At 38.6% G+C, this 23,177-nt stretch overlaps 1 pseudogene; it reads left to right on the forward strand.

Annotated features, from left to right (window-relative positions):
• The first annotated feature begins 13,482 nt into the window (after nt 1–13,482).
• On the forward strand, nt 13,483–15,087 carry LOC114905909 (annotated as a pseudogene).
• The last annotated feature ends 8,090 nt before the right edge of the window (nt 15,088–23,177 follow it).

Below are 23,177 nucleotides of genomic sequence, written 5' to 3' on the forward strand. Positions count from 1 at the left end.
ACAGGTGGGACCTAATCAAACTTACAATCTTTTGCATAGCAAAGAAAACCATAAACAAAATGAAAAGACAACCTACGGACTGGGAAAAAATATTTGCAAACAATGTAACCAACAAGGGCTTAATGTCCAAAATACACAAACAGCTCATACAACTCAATAACAACAACAGCAACAACAACAAAAACAAGCAACCCAATCAAAAAATGGACAGAATACCTAAATAAACATTTCTCCAAAGAAGACATCCAGGTGGCCAATAGGCACATGAAAAAATGTTCCACATCACTAATTATTAGAGAAATATAAATCAAAACTACAATGAGGTATCACCTCACACTGGTCAGAATGGCCATCATTAAAAAAATACTACAAATAATAAATGCTGGAGAGGGTATGGAGAAAAGGGAACCCTCTTGCACTGTTGGTGGGCATGTAAATTGATACAGCCACTATGGAGAACAGTATGGAGGTTCCTTATAAAACTAAAAGTAGAAATATCATATGACCCAGCAATCCCACTCCTGGGCATATACCCGGAGAAAACCATAATTCAAAAAGATACATGCACCCCAATGTTCATCACAGCACTATTCACAATAGCCAAGACATGGGAACAACCTAAGGGTCCATGGACAGACGAATGGATAAAGAAGATGTGGTATATATACAATGGAATACTACTGAGCCATAAAAAAGAATGAAATAATGCAATTTGCAGTAAAATGGATGGACCTAGAGGTTATTATACTGAGTGAAGTCAGAGAAAGACAAATATCATATGATATCACTTATATGTGGAATCTAAAATATGCCACAAATGAACTTATTTACAAAATAGAAACAGACTCACGACATAGAAAACAAATTTATGGTTACCAAAGGGGAAGGTGGGCAGGGGGAGGGATAAATGAGGAGTTTGGGATTAGCAGTTACAAATTAGTATATATAATCTATATTTTTTGGCTGCACCATGTAGCATGCAGGATCTTAGTTCCCTGACCAGGGATTGAACCTGTGCCCCTGCACTGGGAGCTTGGAGTCTTAACCACTGGACCACCAGGAAAGTCCCACAAACTACCATATATAAAATAGATGAACAAGAGGAACCTACTGTATAGCACAGGGGACTATATTCAATAGCTTGCAATAACTTACAATGGAAAAGAATATGAAAAAGAATACACACACACACACACACACACACATTGGGTTGGCTGAAAAGTTCATCCAGGTTTTTCCATAAGATCTTACAGAAAAACCTGAACGAACTTTTTGGCCAGCCCAATATATAACAATCACTTTGCTGTACTCCAGAAACTAACAATGTAAATTAGTTATACTTCAATTAAAAAAGTACACGTGTGGCCCACATATGGTTCACATTATAATTCTATTGGACAGTGCTGATCCAGGCGGATAAAAATTGGGCTAGGAATAAAAGTAAGCAAGGATGTGGATACAGTGAAGAGAGTGAAATGTAGGATCAATGTAGGAAAGCATTTTTATATATGAAGGAATTCAATGTATTTATATATTAAAAGTAAAGTGCCAATATAGGGAAAATGTTAAAGACAAAGAAGAAAGTTTATCATTGATAAATGATAGAGTGGTTATAGAAAAGCATAGACATGGGAATACATCAGACTTAAGGCTTAATTCCTGGCTCCACTACTTCTTAACTCTGTGACTTGGGCAACTTTACTCATTCTAGGATTCATTTTCCTTACCTGTAACTTGGAGATGATAATAGTTCTTAAGCCATAGGGTTGCTGGAAGGAAGGATTAAGTAGATTAATAAACGTTAAGCATTTAGCACAGTGCTTGGCACACAATAAGTACTTAATAATTGTTAGTTATTATTAATGATACACTTTAAAGGCAGAATATCTCAGGTGCAGGAATTTATCTTGGACTAGAAGAAGGAATTCTAAGTTTAGGACTTCTTATGTCTGATGACTAATTACTTCCAGTCAATCAGCGAAGTAAATAAGGTTATTTGTTGAGAAAGAAAGGTAGACAATGATACTGAGAGATCTGATCAGGGACATGCTTCCAAGTAGTGTTGGTGGCCAGCTAAGGTTGGAGACCATGGGTTTGTGGTGGCACCTAACTGTAAAGTGCAGGGTTTGTGTGTGTAGGGGCAAAGAGGGCAGGTGGTTGAATTGGTTTGGATTGGAGGTTTGCTGAATAGGCACAGTACCAGCACAAAGAAATAGAGTGGAGTATGCTAGCAAATAGTGGTTTAAGTGATACACAAAAGGGTCTAGGTAAGTTAGATAGTGAAAGAAGTGTGATGAGGGAAGAGATAAAAGCACTGGAGGAAATAGAAGAGGGTAAGGAATGGAGGAAATGAAGTTAAAGAACGAGTGGAAAGGGAGCATTGGAATAAGAGAGTAGGAGTGGTAGAAAGTAATGTTTAGAGAATCACATATTTGAATTTACGATGTCAGCAGTGGACCTTTTCCAGATGATGCAAAGTCTAGAGTGTGAAGTAAAGGTAAAGATTACTGGAATCAAGGAACCAAGACCATGGTGTTGGTTGACTTCTTCCTCCAACTTCCACACCAGTAATAAATAGAAATAGAGATAGTGATGGTCTTTTCTCATCATAACTTTAATAGGAATCTCTCAACTGTTTGATCACTTAGTGTGAAGTTAGATGTATGTTTGACATAGGTATTTTTAAGAAAAATATGGTAAGAAATTGTCTTTCTTTACTACATATGAACAGATATTTTTTATCAGGAAGGGATGTTAGATTTTATCAAATATTTGAATTTTTATCATATTGGCATCTATTGAGATGATGATATGGGTTTTATCCTTTGACCTATTACTGGTATAAAATAAACTAAGAAATTTCTTAATATTGAACCATTCTCAATATAATAATATTGAGGGAAATTTATAGCAGTACAGGCCTACCTCAAGAAAGAAGGAAAATCTCAAATAAACAACATAACCTACCATATAAAGGAATTAGAAAAAGAAGAATAAAGCCCAAAGTCAGTAGAAGGAAGGAAAAAATAATGATCAGAATGGAAATCAAATGGAAAAATCAGAAAAAAACTACAAGTAAACAAAGTAAACAATAATTGGGGCTAGAGTGACATATCCTAGCTAACTCCTCCTGGAGGGAAGTAGGAGAAGGGAGTTTTGGAGAGGTACATAAGGCAAAGAAAAATGGTATCATGAGTAGGTACTTAATAAAGAGTTTACCTGGGCTTATGCTTCTGAGAGGACATCCACATACTTAGGGGACTGTTGCTTCTCTCTCTGATTTTGCTAGAATCCGTGTGAGGTAAAAATTATACGATTATATATCCACATTGTGTCACTGGCCTACTCTGGCACCACTACTTGGGAAGAAACTCGAGAAACTAGAGAACTTGGACTAGGAAAAGAGATGCTCACTCTCCTGATACACTGCATGGAGGTCACAAAGTTTAGTCTGCTCTCCATGACTATCATCACCCTGGGTCAGGCCATCCAGGCAGGGGAGTGAGGAGTAGAACAGGAAATATACACATATTTTTCAATTAATCTTTGTATAAGACTGTTCATAAGGCTGGTGTTATTCAGGTACCAGTAGAAATGCATGTATCCAATCCAATGGAGAGACAAAGAAAAAAATAGCTAAAAGAAATTGAAGTATAACAGAGCATAGATTAAGTGCTAATACATAAAAATCCAAAATGGAATTCATTGGGGTTCTACACCATGATGTTATAGCAACATTGCCATTGTAGGCACAGATTCCTATATCTAGCAATGTATTTATTCCTTAAAAACTATATCTCAGGACAACAAATGATTAGTAGAGCTTTTCCTCTCTTTATTCAGCATTCTTTTTAGCTAGGGGAGAATACCACACCTATACACAATAATTACTATCAATCTGGAGGAAAAAAACCTAGTTTAATCCATCAAGAGTAAATAATAATTGCAATTATACATGCACCCAACATTGGAGAACCTAAATAATAAAGAAAAGAAAATATTAACAGATCTGAAGGGAGAAATAGACAGTATACAGTAATAGTGAGGTACCACAATACCCCACTTTCAACAATGGATAGGTCATCCAGAAAGAAAGTCAACAAAGGAACATTGGATATGAACTATACTTTAGACCAAATGGAACAGATATATACAGAACATTGCATCCAACAGCAGCAGAATACACATCCTTCTTAGTGCCCATGGAACATTCCTGGAGAGATCAATGAAAGGTCACAAAACATGACTTAGCAAGTTTAAGAAGATTGAGATCATACCAGGTATCTTTTCCAATCACACTGGTATTAAACTAGAAATCAATAATAGGAGGAAAGCTGAAAAATTCACAAATATGTGGAAACTAAACAACACACAACTGAACAACCAAAGGGCCAAAGATGAAATCAAAAGGGGAATGAAGAAATATCTTGAAACAAATTAAAATAGAAGCACAGCACATCAAAACCTATGGAATGCTGCATAAGCAATTCTAAGAGGGGATTTTATAGCAATAAATGCCTACATTAAGGAAGACCTCAAATAAACAACCTAACTTTACACCTCAAGGCACTAGAAAAAAGAACAAAGTCCAAAGTTAGCAGAAGGAAGGAAATAACAAAGATCAAAACATAAATAAATGAGACAGCACAAAAGCAATAGAACAGATCAACAAAACAAAGAGCTGTTTTTTTGAAAGAATCAACAAAATTGACAAACCTTTAGCTAGATTAACTCTGAAAAAAGAGAATACTCAAATAAAATCAGAAATAAAATGGGTGACATTACAACTGATACACAGAATTACAAAGGATCTGAAGAGATCACTATGAACAGTTATACACCAATGAATTGAATAACCTAGAAGAAATAAATTCCTAGAAACATACTAACTCAGTAAAAGTTTTTTCTATCATGAAGAAGTAGAAAATCTGAACAGACCAATGGGAGGTGATTGAATCACTAATCAAAACCTCCCAACACAGAAAAGCCCAGGACCAGATGGTTTCATTGGCGACTTCTACCAAATATTATGGAAGAACTAACACCAATCCTTCACAAATTCCTCCCAAAAAATGGAAGAGAAGGGACCACTCTCAAACTTATTTTATAAGGTGAGCATTATCCTGATACCAAATCCAGATATGCAATATCTCTAATGAATGTAGATGCAAAAATTCTCAACAAAATATTAGCAAAATGAATTCAACGGCACATTAAAAGGATTATAAACCACAACTAAATGGGACTTATCTATGAAGCAAGGATGCTTCAACATATACAAATCAATAAATGTGATACACCACATTAATAGAATGAAAGAAATCATATGACCATCTCAATAGGTGCAGAAAAAGCATTTGACAAATTACAACATCCTTTCATGAAAAAATGTGCAATAAATTGGGTATAGAAGGAACATACCTCAATATAACAAAGGCCATATATGACAAACTCACAGCCAAAATTGTAATCATTTTGCAATATATTAATGTATCAAATCAACATGTCTTACACCTTAAATTTACACAATGTAATATGTCAAATATATCTCAATGAAGCTATAAAATATATAAGTAAATAAAAGGAAAATGTGAATCCTAGGATAAGAATGTTATAATATGATGGTCTAGGCTGGAGAAAATGCTAGATATCTGGAATTTATTTGTACTCCTAAATTTCCTCAGGCTGGGGTAACATATCTAATTTTCCATCCAATTGTGTGTTATCTGAGTGATGTGCAAGGTAGAAGTCAAAGAGAGAGTTATATCTTTGATGAAAGAGGGAAAGAATTCTGCTTCCATTGTTCCCAAGTTTATTCCATGAATAAATAAGATCAATACCTATGTTAAGGTAGTATGGCCCCACTGCATCACTTAATCTCAAGGAAAACAATCTATTACATATTTAAGAATAGTTTGTCAGACTAAAGCCTCTGGTTGACAGAGTAACCGTCAAAAAATTCTTTATGTGGGTGGAGTGGTGAAAAGCTCTTACCTCCTTTGATCAAAAAGAAGGTTTAAAAATGGTGTTATGAAAAAGCTGTTACGAACTTTAAAATAAATAACACATGTTAACATAAGAACATAGAGGTATAAGAACCTCTCATATAAGAATGGGAGAGGTGATTTCTAGTGTTGATTTTATAAAATAAATTATTAGTCTACAATAACATGTTAGGTGAAATATTTAGGGTAGTTTTAGTTCCCTTTTATAGTAACCTATACAAATAGGGAGACATTAGTTACAAATATCTGTGTTCATGTAAAAAGGAGCAGGGAACAAAAAAATGGTGTTATGAAATCAGTTTTTAAAAATTGATGTCTAATTCCAGCTAAATTGTGTGTATATTTAGATACAACTTTGGTAATCTCACTAAGTGTCAGTATTTTGCCAAGTAAAAGCTTAAGAGGAAAGAAATAAGATTGAAAGAACTTCCTCTTCTGGAAGACCCATGAAAGTCACATGGACAGGTATCTTTTCCTGTTTATAATTCAGTTTGGTAGGGTGCTAGACAGACCTAGTGACAAAGGGGTGTAATTTGAGAATAATGATGCACAATGCATGGCTTGTGTGGCACACCATTTATTCTTCCCTGTACTTGCATAATCATACTTTTATGCTGATTGACTCTACAAGCTTAATACTCAGGATGTATGCTTTGCTACCTTTTCTGGATATTAACAAAACAGTTATATCATGCTGATCCAATTTCATGTTTCAGAGATCCAGCTGCAGAATAGATGATGAAGCCACATAAGTTATTAGCTTAGCTGAATGCATAAAAAGTTTAATCAATAATCAGCTTGCATATTTTAATGGAACCAGTGCAATGACTGTGATAATCAAAAAATGCATATCAAACGAATTTATATTCTTAGTTTATTCTGAAGAGTAAATTAGTGCTATTTAGGCTGGTATTTTCAAAGTAAATAGATATTTGTGAACTTAAAAAGAGATAAATACCAGAATTTTTCTTCTGCAATTTTTGTTTTTTAATCCTCCCCCTCCCCCCAGAAAAAGTCTCCAGATCTTAACACAGAAACTCTGTTTACCAGATGGGCAGCAGAACTATCCCCAAACCTATCCAACCATGGATTTGTCAAACATAGCAACTGGGGACCTTCTAGAAGAACATGACTGACAGAGACTCAGGGATGTAGACCATACTTGGACCAAGGCTGATTGACTTCTGACTAAGAGGATCAGTTGAATGGTTCAGGAATAGTTTCTTCACTACACATGTTGATGCAGTCAGTTTTCAGGGTATTATGTCAAAAATCTCAAGTGATTGGCTTAAAGAAAGTTTTAACTTCTGGTATCTAATTCAGCAAGCCTCTATTATACTACTATGTGCCAAAAACTATTTTAGATATTGGAAGTGGTATTGTGATCTTGTTACCTGTCTTCCAGGACCTTATACTTTAGCAAATTATTTAGGAAGACGGATGCTTGCATAGCTAATAGAACACAGAATGATAAGCAATAGCATATAAACCAGGGTTATAGAACATAGAGGATGCTTGTGAGAGGGGCTGAAAGAAAAGGTAAAATTTGAGTGGGCCTTGAAGGTTAGAAAGGTTGCTGACTCCAATAGCTGGCAATGACAGGCATTCCAGGCAGAGTGGTATTCTTCACATTTCTTGAACAGCAGAGTCCTTTTTCATTGAAACTGGAAAAAAGGTTTTTGTCAAGGTTAAATGTACATTTAGAAATACTTTCATCACTTTTTCATTTTATAAAAAGTAAGCTGACTGCTACTAGAAATCAGTCTTGACATATCTGCTGTTTTCAGGTTGCTGGTTGGACAGCACTGCTGCCTGTACTGTGTGCTTGGATAACTCCAGCTAAAACTAGGAACTGGGCCTCAGCCATGTATGCAAGAACAGAATAAATGAGGCAGATGTTTTCCTGACTTCTGCTCTTTTGAATCTGCTCTGTGCAGAAGGGAGACGTTGTTTGCTTCAAATTATTTAAGTACAGCATTTGTCACTTCTGTAATTCACTTACCACCACCAGATATGCAATTACTTTAACTGCGAGCCACTTGCATCTTAGTCAGTTTTACTGTCTAAAAATACGTCAGCTTTTATTTGAAGAGCTAAGATTGAAATTGTCACTTGGGGCCATTCCAAAACTTTACTAATTGTGCACTTTAAGTAGAGTAATATTTGAATTAATTTTCCTCTTGGATTTTAAGAAAAATAATTACTCATGTCATGGTTTTCATTTATAACTATCTTTTTACATTATTATTATTATTATTATTATTATTATTATTATTGTGGTACGCGGGCATCTCACTGTTGTGGCCTCTCCCGTGGCGGAGCACAGGCTCCGGACGCGCAGGCTCAGCGGCCATGGCTCACGGGCCCAGCCGCTCCGCGGCATGTGGGATCTTCCCGGACCAGGGCACGAACCCGTGTCCCCTGCATCGGCAGGCGAACCCTCAACCACTGCGCCACCAGGGAAGCCCGGGGCAGATTGCTTTAATGCTGCATGCCACCAGTAAGTTTGCTGCTGCTAAAGAAATGTTTTTATTTGGCAAGAAATGGGAATGGCAAGAGAGAGAAGTCTAATCAGATACCATACTGCTCCTGACCCAAGTGGGCATCTTGACAATGTAATGCCACATTGGGATAATTTAGGTGTTTTGATTGAAAGTTAGTCTCACACAGGTTACCCTAAATCATGGAGTTATTATAAGTTACCATAGTAACCCTGCTCTGGGGCTCTGTTTCTCTGGGCCACCAAAGTGTCACTGTTGATACAGGGCTCTCTCTCTCTCATGGAATCTTGACTTCTTTCTCTTCAATTACAAATATTTTCTTCTGCTACCAACAAGAAGGTTATCTTATTATCCAATCAATTACTAGCAGGAAAGAGTTTGATTGGTCTAGCTAATTACCTGATGGGGTTAGCCCTCCTTGAATCAGGCAGTCCACTTGTGATACAGTAAGCGCTATCCCCTGCTCAAGCAGCCGCCCAGCGATGATTTCATTAGCAGGAGCTATGGAAAGAGCAGTTTCCCTTAGAAGAGGACAATGAGAGTGACAATATTGGCACAAAGTACTCAGAGCTAACTGAAAAGCCATAAAACTTTCTTATCTGAAACCAATATTTCCCATATTCACACCAGTCAAGATTAATTACTCCTTCCTATGGGCTTCCATAACATTTTAAAATAAGTTTATTGAGGTTTAACTGACATGCAATATTCTGTACATGTGTAAAGTGTAAAAGTGGATGATTTTTGACATATGTATACATTCCTGAAATCATCGCCATAATCAAGATAATTAATATTTACATCAACATAAAATGTTCTCTCTGTTATTCCATAGAGGGATAAATGACAAAGATCCTGCCCTGAAGGAAATGAATGTCAAGCGAAAAACATGTAAAGAACTCATTTCAGATGGGCTAGACAGAATGAAACTGCATGCAGTGCACTGTGTTTTCTGTTCAAGACTTTCAATTCCTGAAAGAAAGAATGAATCTTATTTACTTGGTGTGGATCCTGTGCCCACCCCTGGATCAACAACTGTGGCCAAGGGATTAGGATCTCATAGAATTAACATGACCACTGTTGGCCTATCGCCTCTGCATATAGGGGCCATTCCCAGAGAAAGGAGAATTGTAAGCTGGGGCACCATTCCAAGAGGTGTTTACTATAGGATGATAGAGGTTAAGAGACAACCAACATCAAACAAAATATGAACCTTAATTTCCTCTTTCCTACTCTACCACATCTGCATTATACTGTTGAACTTTCTGTCTGGTAGAAATTTTGATTCATAGTGATTTGCCTTTCTCTAGGAATTTGAAAACCCTACTTTTTTGACATAAAATTTGTATGTCTAATGAGCTGCCTTTAATTTCTTGTCATTCATTTTTGAAATTGTCTACTTCAGAGTTAATGCCACAAAATTTGCATGTCTACTCAATTCTAACCCTCAACGAAACACACACACACACACACACACACACTCACACACACATGCACATATACAGCCTGCCTCTCTCCAGGATTCTTTGTGTATCTGTTCTGTTTTGTTTTTAACCAGGCAGTTTACCTATGTGCGATTGTGGGCATGATATAATGACTTTGTGGGTGGAGAATTCAGTTTGTATCAGTCTCCAAGTAGTTCTAAGAACCAGGAATAGAGAAAGTATTGTAGATTCTGGAGCTGTTCCTGTTTTGATCCTTAAACAGGATTAAAGGAAGAAAAACTAAAGAGACTGAGAATGGAGTGAACTAGGTTTTGTCTGGTCTGGAGATATGAGGATCAGAGCCATCTTTTTAAGGTTTTAAAGGGCATGAACAATTTCTACAAAAGGAATTGGGATTAGTTGTTCTTTTTGCAGCAGAACATCACAATACAAGGAACTGAATTTACATCTAAGCAGGAAAATTGTTCCTTAGTCATAGGAAGGAACTTTTTTGCTTGTTGGTATGTTAAGTTGGAAGAATGGGTAACTGAGGGTAAGTGGCATTTCTGCTTCCTAGAGAGCTCTAGAGAAGGGCAAATAATCCTACACTGTACCAAACTGTACTGATCCTACACTGTACCAAAGTTGAGGAAAACAGAAATTTTCTCAGACTTTTTTACAACTCTTCAACTCTGTTATTCCTGATGATTTCCAAATGCTACTCCATTAGCGGCAAGTATCACTTGAAGACTTCTCTGGAAAGAGAGACCTTGTAGGCTCTTTTCCAGATCTTTTGTAGTTTACTTGTCTCTCAAGTCGAGTAAACATTTCCTCACTGGATATTCGCTTATTTGCACAATGCATAAAAATTAGAGATACTTTTGGATCTATTTATATATCACGTGTTGGGCTTAATTAGCCTGAAGTTTGAACAAATAATAGCATTTTCTTCTATGGCTCTCCACCCTGGGGATTGCAATAATTATTAATAGCAACAAGGTATTTCAATAGTGAAGATATTGGTTTAATAATAACTCAGAGTTCTTTAAAGAGACTCAGGCAGTCCACAGAGGCTCTCCCCTCCCTTCTCCAAAGTCATAAAATGACAGTAGCAAAAGAAGTGGAGCGTAAAGAAATTTAAACTATCCTCTGACAAGGAGCAGAGATGTAACTGTGGGTAGGCCTTGGGCTGGAGTTTCTACAGTGCCCCCACCAACCAAAAAAAATATAATAAAACCAGTCTGTTTAAGGAAAAAGAGGCCTCCCCTCATCTCCACCATATGCAGATGTCTTTCAAAAGACTTGACCAGCCTGTGGGAACAAAGTATTTGACCTCTGAGACACCATCCTAGCAGTGTTTGAAGGAGCTTGCTAATCTTAAGGACCATGCCACACATCAAAGGAAAGGAAAATGGCAGCTTTTTGACAAAGTACTCTAAAGGGAGGCTACCATGTGGTCTTTAGAAAGTTAACATTTGGCAGAGCTTTGCTAGACTGTGAGATCTTCAAGGACAGAGAAGTTATTTGGTTTCCCTCCCCATAGAGGATTATGGGAATGCAACATAATGGTTAAATTATAGACTGAACAAAGCCTAATTTGTGAGATAAGGCTATAGCTAACAAGGATATATTCATGTTTTCCAAAGGCGAATGGCTTCATTCACCCATTACTTACTAAGTACTTCTGTGTTGTGCAGTGTGTTAAGAGCTAGGGATTCAGTCCTGATTAAGACATTATTCCTGTCCTAGAAGGTCTTACACGCTTGGGTAAGGGGTGGGTACACGCTTGGGTAAATGGGTGATTAAAATGCAGCTAGTCAGGTATTGCCATATGGGAAATATGGGGACAGTGGGATGGAGTAGAGGAGGGGCAAGCACTTTGCCAGGACTGGGCAGGGGAAAATGGAGGTAGGCATGGATTTTGGAGAATTTGCTATTTTGTATGCTCTGTGCCACAAGTCCTCTCTGTTAGAATGACTAAGAAATGCTGAATGAATTTTAATTTTCTTTAATGTTCCAATTCTTTCTTAATATTTAACTAAAATTAATTTTTTGCAATGCACCATTACAGAAAAAGAAAGGAAAAAATTTCCAATTCCTTATTCAATAGGTAATTTCCTACATGAATGAGATGGTGTCAAATGAAACACATTCATTCATTCAAAAAATTACATCTTAATGCCTCAAGAAGAATGTGAGCAAGAATTCACCAGACAGAACTTGGAAAATACTCCACCGAGCCCCACTGAGCTGTTCTTGCCAAGGCGAAGGACAGGTAATTTGCCGTGACTAATTGAAAAACATAAAGAACATTAATATGAAAAATGAAAGCATAATCCATGGTATAACAGGCAATGAAACCATTCGCATAACTGATTACTCTTCAAGGTAACATGTTCTTCCTCTCAGGAATCTTTTTCTTTGGCCCAGTCTTTTAAAAGCCTGCTAACGTGACATCACTTGAAAGGTCATGGGAGCAGCTGTCTTTATCCCCGTGTCCAGGGACTGATACTGGGACACTCATAATTTGAGGAAAGAATTATTAAAGAAAATATTTAGAGACCTTGGTGATGTTATATGTTCCCTCTGAACATCCTGAGACATAATATTAAGAAACAATGATTGTAATATTAGTGGTTTTAATTTGAAACTTAGTAGCAGGCTCTTAGAGGACCTAGGGTTCAGTCTTAGCTCCACTGCATGTTAGCTTTGTGTACTTGGACAAGTCACTTATCTCCACGTGATTCTCAGTTTCTTTATCAGTAAATTGGAGATAATATGATCTCCTCTGCTTATCTTGCAAGGTTGAGAAAAACCAAATAAAAGAGCACTGGTGGAAGCTTTTAAAGACCATAACGATTAAACATAAAAGGATTATTAGGAAAATCCTGACTAATTTTTATGTTGTTAGGTTAGGTCATATCAGCTTATCAAAGTGAATTGTTTTGTATATATTGTTCTTCTTGAAGTTCAAAGAATAGAGCAAATTATGTCCCTTTATAATATGGAAACCTTTGATCTTCTGAAGGTAGTTATTTCCATAGAAACTCTAAATCTGCTGTGGGAGCATCCCAAATGCTCATATCCTCCCATGGCTTTGGGTGATAAAAGAGGCAGATACAAGGCAGAATTGGCAAACACAGTAGCCATTGTGTGCTGACAGGGCCAAGGTAACTTATGTTTTTTTTTTTTCAACGTGTTGTGGGCCTTGATAGCACATTAATGACTGGCTAGTGTCCTTACCCTATGTTATCTTATATGGACAATCTACCTGAAGTCTAGAGGGTGGTATATTGTAATGGCCAAGAGCAAGAGATGTAAGGGAAGGTAAATAATTGCTTTAGATCCTGGCTCTGCTATTTAATAGCTGTGTGATCGAGAGTAAGTTACATAAACTCACTGAGCCTGAGGTTCCAGGTTCCATTAAAATGGACATGACAGTAGTATACAACTCATTTAGGGATGTTGGGAGGATTGAATGAGTTAATATATGTAAAGAGGCTGAGCAGAGATGCTGGCAGGAGGGCAGAGGGACCTACGGAGGGGAGCAAGATGGCGCAGACTCAGGGGGAAAGTCTGTTACTACTACGATGGGTTTTTGTGAGAATCCAGTAAGAAAATGAATGTGAATGTGCTTTGACACCATAAAGTGTAATGACGTGCACGAGGTGAGCTGTGACCTACAATAATTCTGAGTAGTGATGGTTATTTTTCTGTTGTGGGAGTGAATTCCCTGGAGATATAGTGAGGGGATGTTGGAAATTACATTGGATGTAGTTTCCAATTACGTTGTATATTATGGACAAGGCCACCCAATGAAGCCTCACTGAATCTGCATGACTCACAATTTGCTCCTTAACTATGGCCTCGACCGAAAGATGGAAATTTATCACCCTCGCAAAGCCAATGCTGAGGAGAGAACCAAGTACCACACTGATGACTACATTAAATTCTTGTGCTCCATCTGCCCAGATAACATGTCCGAGTACAGCAAGCAGATGCAGAGATTCTACGTTGGTGAGGACTGTCTGGTATTTGATGGCCTGTTTGAGTTCTGTCAGCTATCTCCTGGTGGCGCTGTGGCAAGTGCCCTGAAAATAAACAGCAGACGGACATTGCTGTGAATTGGGCTGGGGGCTTACACCATGCAAAGAAGTCCGAGGCATCTGGCTTCTGTTACGTCAATGTCAATGATATCGTCTTGGCTATCCTGGAACTGCTGAAGTATCACCAGAGAGTGCTGTATATTGACATTGATATTCACCATGGCGATGGCGTGGAAGAGGCCTTCTATACCACAGACCGAGTCGTGACTGTGTCCTTTCATAAATATGGAGAGTACTTCCCAGGAACTTGGGACCTACGGGATATTAGGGTTGGCAAAGGCAAGTATTATGCTGTTAACTACCCTCTCTGAGATGGGATTGATGACGAGTTCTATGAGGCCATTTTCAAGCCAGTCATGTCCAAAGTAGTGGAGATGTTCCAGGTCAGTGCAGTCGTCTTACACTGTGGCTCTGATTTCCTGTCTGGGGATCAGTTAGATTGCTTCGATTCGACCATCAAAGGGCAAGCCAAGTGTGTGGAATTTGTGAAGAGCTTTAACCTGCCTATGCTCATGCTGGGAGGAGGTGGCTACACCATTATAATGTCTCCCGGTGCTGGACTTATGAAACAGCTGTGGCCCTGGACATGGAGATCCCTAATGAGCTTTCATACAATGACTACTTTGAATACTTTGGACCAGATTTCAAATTTCACATCAGTCTTTCCAATATGACTAACCAGAACACTAATGAGTATCTGGAAAAGCTCAAACAACGACTGTTTGAGAACCTGAGAATGCTGACCCGCATACCCGGAGTCCAAATGCAGGCCATTCCTGAGGATGCCATTCCCGAGGAGAGTGGTGATGAGGATGAAGAAGACCCTGACAAGCACATCTCACTGTGTTCCTCGGACAAACAAATGGTCTGTGAGGAAGAGTTCTCCGACTCTGATGGGGAGGGAAAAGGAGGTCACAAGAACTCTTCCAACTTCAAAAAAGCCAAGAGAGTCAAAACGGAATATGAGAAAGAGAAAGACCCAGAAGAAAAGAAAGAAGTCACAGAAGAGGAGAAAACCAAGGAGGAGAAGCAAGAAGCCAAGAGGGTCTGAGCAGACCTCTCCGGTTCTGGCTTCTTGCCAAGTTCCCCACCTTTATCTTGCACCCCCTCGGATTTTATATTTTCTATTTCTCTGTGTATTTATATAAAAATATATTAAATATAAATATCCCCAGGGACTAGACAGGAACCAGGGCCCCGAGCTCAGGGCACATGTGTTAGGTGAAGCTTTTCTAGTAGCTGCCTCACCACCCATCCCTCCTGAATTCTTAATTTTGAACCATAACGGGTGCCAGGTCTGGCTAGAAGGGATACACTTAAGCACCCATAGGACAAAATCTTGAAGTGCCTGCTTAGTAGCTTTGAAAAGGTGCCCTTATTGAGCATTTTAGAAGGGGTGACTGGATCTTCAGGGACTCCCTGGTCTTTTCAGGCTCCTTAAGGTAACATCAGCCATTTTTAGATTGGTTCTGTTCTCATACCTTTCTACTGGCCCCCAGTAAGCCAAGAAACTCACACTGCCTGCCCTCTCTGTCCTCCCACAATTCTGCAGGTGAAGATTGTTAGTCTAGGTTCCTTTTTGAGATACTGTTTTCATTTTTGTGAGAATCTTTGTAATAAAATTGTACATGTCTATACACTAAAAAAATGTGTATATACAAAGAGACCGAATCCTTGGTATTCAACAAATATTAACTATTTTATTAGTTAGCCCTCAACATCTGGGATGGATGGGAACAGTAAGAGGTTGTTTCAGGTGAGAACCATCACATCGAATTATGGAGATAAGAGTAATGGAGCTAAAAGAAGCAATAGAAACAGTGATTGAAAACATAGCTCTGGCATCGTAGAGTCTAGGTTCAGAGTCCAGCTCTATGTGACCTTAGACAAGTCAGTTAACTCTCAGAGCTTCACTTTAAATCGTGAGGATCATATTAATTGCTTTTTCACAGGGCTGTTTTGAAGGATCAATTATGTGATGCATATGAAATGCAAAAGAGGATTGTCCCAATCATGTGCGTCTGTTATAATTCCTATCGTTAAGTGGTCTTCTGTCCTTCCACCTTTCGCCATGGGCAGAACTGTGAAGTCCTAAACAGTCTGACCTCATGAGTTGAGTCCCACTGAGTTGGAATTAGTGCAAATGTACATGTAGACTCGTGTCCTCCTTTGTACTGTCCTTGAAGGATAGGTCTGCTAAAAAGTGAAAGATACCATGCATATATGGCCAATTGATCAAAGGTGCCAGAGCAATTTAGTGGAGGGAAAATAGTCTTTTCAACAAATAGTGCTGGATCAACCAGATATCAATACAGGAAAAAAGTGAACATGAAATTTTACCTTGTGCCATACACAAAAATCACCTCGAAATGGGTAATAAATGTAAATGGATTCTAAATGGAACTAAATATAAAGCCCCAAACTCTAAAGTGTTTAGAAGACAACATAGGAGAAAATCTTTGTGACTTTGGGGTAGGTAAAAGTTCATAGATAGAATACAAAAAGCACAAAAGTATTTAAAAAATGATAAATTTAATGTTATCAAAATTAAAAACTTTTGCTCTTTGAAAGATATTGTTGACAAAATGAAAAATCAAACCTTGGAATAGAAGAAAATATACACAGCACTTATATCAGACAAAATACTTATATCCAGAATATATAAATGCCTTTTACAACTCCTTAGTGAGAAAACAACCAATAAAAATGGGCAAAAGATTTGAACAGATATTTCATGAAAGAAGATGGCCATGAATAGCCATCAAATGAATGATACAACCTAGGCTGAATTTAGGAGGGGTGTTGTATGGACTCCATAACAGTTAGGCTGGCATTTGAGGGGATGGGCAGGGAGAGAGGGCAACCCTGCTTCTTCCCACCACCTCTTCCCATACATTTCTCTATTTTCTCCTTTCCTTTTGCTTCTTATTATCCTCTTGTCCTGAGGAGAAAAGCTTTTGGAGGGCTCAAGTTCAGTGGTCTGTATTTGTCCTAAGGTCATACAGCTGGTTGTAGGCAGAACCAAAGGCAAAGCCTAGCGTCCTGACTTCCTGGGTGCAGATTCTTCATGGGCCAATGAAAGGAGTGTGGCCTGGGGTGCCGTGGGCCTTGTTGGTTTCCCTTTCTTTCCACCTTCAGATTAAAGTTGTGTGGTTCTTTAAAACTGGCAGTCCAGCAGAAGTAGAGCCAGTGTTAGTTGCTGAGATCTAGTAGGTGTTTCTGTTTCACCCTGTGGCAGAATTACACCTTAGCACTTTGGGCGAAGATCAGCATTGGCTTTTGGCCCCCTGAATCAAGGCATAAATTTATATAGCTGTAGCAGAGTTGTGCTTTCAAGCTGATGTTCTCAGTTATTTATAAAGTTTTGTAAAATATTTCTCTCTTGCCGGTCTGAAAAAAAAAATTGTTTCCCCAGAACTGCCTAGAATCATCTGCCAGTAACTAGCTGTGTGATCTTGGGCAGTCACATCCCTCTCTGCACCTCAGTTTCCTCATGAGTAAGACTGGGGATTGAACCAGTTGACCTCTGAGGGCCCTTCAGATTTGACATTTTCTACGGTCTCTTGTTCCACGATTCTGTCAACTGCCTTAACATTGAAATACCACCAGCATATACTTAGATATATTTTTTGCTGTCGATTTGCAGTCTCTGGGATTCCTCTGCCTTGTTTATTGCTTCCTTAGAGCTGTATTGCATAATTTGCCTGCTTAGGATCTTGCTGTTTCCTATAGATGGTGTCTGAAAGGTGAAGACAAGAGTATTCAGTGCAGGAGCCCAGCCACAGACCCATCCCTTTCTGACAACAAAGCTATGTGTTTCTCCCTTTTCTTGTCCTCTGCCCCTCTTCCAGTTTGTTCCATTGCTACATTTGGGTTTTATGATTACATCTGCAATAGCAGGCACAGATGTTTTTATGTTTTTCTCACTCAATTGTATGGTTAATGGTGAAATGGATTTTTCGAGCAGATGCTCACATGTGGGTGCTATTCTTTTCTCTCCTGATACATTCTCTACACAAACAGCAGATTGTGTGTCTGGTGTGAGTTTGAGCCTACCAAGAGAAGAATTCAAGCTGAATAACACTGGGCTGATTTTCAAGCTCCTAAAAAAATAATTCAGGCACTAAATTTGACAAACTCTTTGTAGCGCCCCTGCAGCCCAGATCCAGACCTGTATCTCCAGCCTTTGCCAGTTTTACATGAGGAGGCCGAGATTAAGCATTTGTCCTTTGAAGGGCTGCCTTATGAAGGAAAATGATAACAGATTCATTTTCAAAAGAGCTGGACTCAGTTGCTCTGTCACTGTGACTTCTGAGACTCAAGGCATGTTATTTAACCTCTGTTTCTTCATCTATGAGATGGAACTGACAATACAAAGCTGGTGTGGATCATTGAAAGAATTGCCAAGTAGCAGAGGTCCCTGCTTAAGTCTAATCCATGTCCACTACTGGGCATGTACGGCTTATTGGAACTGACTGACCAGAAGTCTATTTGCACAAAGGACTGAGAAGCCTCCAGGGAGAGAGGCACATCTGTGGAAGGGTTAAGAGCTTGGGTTTAACCCAAATTTCAGTAGTGCCAGGGTTTCTCACCCTGGGCACTATTAAAATTTTGGGTCAGATAATTGTTTATTGTGATGGCTGTCCTGTTCATTGTAGGATGCGTAGCAGCATCTCTGGCCTCAACCTACTAGTGCACCCCAGCCCCCCTCAAAGTTGTGACAACTAAAATTGCTTCCAGATATTGCCAAATGTGCTCTAGTGTGGTAGGGGTCCAACTGAGAACCACTGCCTTAGAGGCACTCGATACTGGCTTTAAATTCACTTACTCAATGTCATGCAGCTAGTAACCCCCTGTGCTTCAATATTCTCATTTGTAAAATGGAGGCTTAGCTATTTTGCAGAAATGATTGTTGAGTGAATTAAAACAACAGATTTGTACAAACCTTGGCACATAGTAACACAGTAACTCCCTACCACCATAGGACCTTTGGTTGTTTCTTACCTTTGTCTAAGATACGCTCTTTCTCTCACCCTGTGTCTATCTTGTTGTCTCCAGCTCATCCTTCAGATCTCAACTAAAGAGCCATTTCCAAGAGGAAGCCTTCCTTGATTCCTCAGACTATATCAGGGTTCAGAGGACTCGTAGCACTTATTTTGTTGATATTATACATTATAAGACTTGGGGGATCATTTCATTAACATCTGTTGGACTGCTAGGCTGTAAGCTTCATGAGGGCAGGTGCTATGTCTCTCTTGTTCACTGTTGAATTGTCAGAGCTCTGGACAGAGCCTGAAACAAAACATGCATTTAATAAAATATTACTGAAGGAAAGGAGGAAGAAAGAAATGAAGAGCTCAACAAACATTGCAAATATCATTAAACTTTAATTCCTCTAAGGAGTTATAGGCAGCTGATCAGCGCAGTAAACAGAATTCAGTGACAAGAGAGGAACAGTAGTTTTTTTTGTTTGTTTATTTTTATTGAAATATAGTTGATTTACAGTGTCATGTTAGTTTCAGGTGTACAGCACAGTGATTCAGTTATATATATATACATATATGTGTATGTATATATATATATATATATATGTATATATATACTTTTTCCAGATTCTTTTCCCTTATAAGTCATTACTAAATATCAAGTATAGTTCCCTGTGCTATACAGTACGTCCTTGTTGGTTATTTTATATATAGTAGTGTGTATATGTTAATCCCAAACTCCTAATTTATCACTCCCCCCCTTTCCCCTTTGGTAGCATAAGTTTGTCTTCTATTTGTGTGGGTCTATTTCTGTTTTGTATATAAGTTCATTTGTACCTTTTTTTTAGATTCTACATATAAGTGATACATATGATATTTGTCTTTGTCTGGCTTACTTCACTTAGTATTATAATCTCTAGATCCATCCATGTTGCCACAAATGGCATTATTTCATTCATTTCTATAGCTGAGTAGTATTCCATTGTATAAATATACCACATCTTCTTCATCCATCTGTCAATGGGCATTTAGGTTTCTTCCATGTCTTGGCTATTGTGAATAGTGCTGCGGTGAACATTGGGGTGCATGTAACTTTTCGAATTATGGTTTTCTCCGGATATACAGTAAGTCCCCTACATATGAATGAGTTCCATTCTGAGAGCACATTCATAAGTCCAATTTGTTCATAAGTCCAACCAAGTTAGCCTAGGTACCCAACTAACACAATCGGCTATATACTACTGTACTGTAATAAGTTTATAATACTTTTCACACAAAAAATACATAAAAAACAAACACAAAAAATAAAACTTTTTTTTTTTGCATTACGCGGGCCTCTTACTGCTGTGGCCCCTCCCGTTGCAGAGCACAGGCTCCGGACACGCAGGCTCAGCGGCCATGGCTTACGGGCCCAGCCGCTCCACGGCACGCGGGATCCTCCCGGACCGGGGCACAAACCTGCGTCACCTGCATTGGCAGGCGGACTCTCAACCACTGCGCCACCAGGGAAGCCCAAGAAAACATTTTTGATCTTACAGTATAGTATCTTGAAAAGTACAGTAGTATAGTACAACAGCTGGCATATAGGGGGTGGCATCGAGTGAACAGGCAAGAAGAGTTACTGACTGCAGGAGGGAAAGGAGGTGGGAGGTGGTAGAGGTGAAGGATCGTCAGCAATAGGAGATAGAAGGCAAGCTGCAATTTCACTCATGCCTGACATTGATGGAGCACACGTTCACATCTTTTGAAAGTTCACAACTTGAAGGTTTGTATGTGGGGGACTTACTGTATGCCCAGGAGAGGGATTCCAGGATCATATGGTAGCTCCATTTTTAGTTCTTTAAGGAACCTCCATACTGTTCTCCATAGTGGCTGTACCAATTTACACTCCCACCAATACTGTAGGAGGGTTCCTCTTTCCCTACACCCTCTCCAACATTTATTATTTGTATACTTTTTGATGATGGCCATTCTGACTGGAGTGAGGTGATACCTCATTTTAGTTTTGGTTGCATTTCTCTAATAATTAGCAATGTTGAGCATTTTTTCATGTGCCTGTTGGCCATCTGTATGTCTTCTTTGGAGAAATATCTATTTAGTTCTTCTGCCCATTTTTTGATTAATACACGGAAATCTATTGCATTTCTATACACTAACAATGAAAGATCAGAAAGAGAAATTAAGGAAACAATCCTATTTACCATCACATGAAAAAGGATAAAAGGCCTAGGAATAAACCTACCTAAGGAGGCAAAAGACCTGTACTTTGAAAACTATAAGACACTGTTGAAAGAAACTGAAGATGACACAAACAGATGGAAAGATATACTGTATTTTGGGATTGGAAAAATCAATATTTCAAAATAACTATACCACCTAAGGCAAACTACGGATTCAATGCAACCTCTATCAAATTACCAACGACATTTTTCACAGAACTAGAACAAAATAGTTTACAGTTTGTATGGAAACACAAAAGACTGCAAATAGCCAAAGCAATCTTAAGAAAGAAAAATGGAGCTGGAGGAATCAGATTCACTGACTTCAGACTATACTATAAAGCTACAGTAATCAAAACAGTATGGTACTGGCACAAAAACCGACATATAGATCAATGGAACAGGATAGAAAGCCCAGAAATAAACCCACGCACCTATGGTCAATTAATCTACGACAAAGGAGGCAAGACTATACAATGGGGAAAAGACAGTCTCTTCAATAAGTAGTGCTGGGAAAACTGGACAGCCACATGTAAAAGAATGAAATTGGAACATTCCCTAACACCATATACAAAAATAAACTCAAAATGGATTAAATACCTAAACGTAAGGCCAGATACTATAAAACTCCTAAAGGAAAACATAGGCAGAACTTGACATAAGTCTCAACAATATCTTTTTGGATCTGTGTCCTGGAGTAATAGAAATAAAACCAAAAATAAACAAATGGGACCTAGTTAAATTTAAAATATTTTGCAAAGGAAAAAGTAAAGGAAACCATAAACAAACCCAAAAGACAACCCAGGGACTGGGAGAAGATATTTGCAAACACTGCAACTGACAAGGGATTAATTTCCAAAATATGCAAACAGCTCATACAGCTCAATATCAAAAAAGAGCAGTAGTTTTAAGGAAAGTCTGTCACTCAAAACTCTCTCCAGCTTGGTTCCCATAGACTTTGTGGGATTTGGTGAGGCGCAGTAAATGTAATACTCTTTTCTACCCCAGTTTGGAACTAAAAGATTCAGACAGATGGAGATCAACAATGTCATCTTCATTCCTAAAAACAGCTGGATTTAGAGAACATAGTTTAGGTGTGCAGCAAGAATGAACCTCCTAATTCTGCACCCCAGAATGAGCTAGAGTTACCTAGTCAAAGGAAGCACTCAACAAATGCAGCACACCCCATCCAATGGGGCCCTGCATCTCTAAAACTCATGGTGTGCAGAACTAAGACTATTAGCTTCCTGACGGCAGGCCTGTCCGAAAGGGAGAAGCAAGAAGTGTTAAGCTGAGTGAAGACTGTCTTCCTCCTGGGGAGAAAGGCCAGTGGTATTACTCCAGTGTATGTCCCCCCATTTAGGAACATGATAACATGGGAAAGAACATCACTCCACCTCCACTCCTGCCAACAGATTTATATCTGTGTCCAAAAGAAATAGAGAATTGGGAGCAAAAACTGGCATGGGTATTTCATTAAAGAGCCTGTAATATATTGGGACTCAAGAAGTATTGCTCTGGGACTTCTCTAACTAATTACAGTGTAGAAAGGTAGAGAGGTGATCTTCTCCATTTTTCCACAGAACTCTGCAGCTGTGGCACATTGAAAGCTCCAGTACATTGATCTCACCAGTTGTTTCTGGGAGAGAATGCAGCCCCCATGGAAATGGTAGTGGGTTCCTCCAAATGTGGGTGTGATCTGTGGATGAAGTAGTACTCAGCATAGGGCTTTCTAGTTCAGGAGAAGAGGCCATGCTTAGTTGGCAATTTTCAGAGGCTAGTATTACAAGGACCAATGAAATGATGCATGCACCCCTATTTTATTTTATTAAAAATTTTTTTGAACTTTAGTTTTTCTTTTACTTTTTATACCATATTCAAAGGTTACTTTCCATTTAACGTTATTACAAAATATTGGCTATATTCCCTGTTTTGTA

This window comes from Monodon monoceros, unplaced genomic scaffold, assembly GCF_005190385.1.
Source record: "Monodon monoceros isolate NGI ecotype Baffin Bay Population unplaced genomic scaffold, NGI_Narwhal_1 Super_Scaffold_22, whole genome shotgun sequence".
NCBI lineage: Eukaryota > Metazoa > Chordata > Mammalia > Artiodactyla > Monodontidae > Monodon > Monodon monoceros.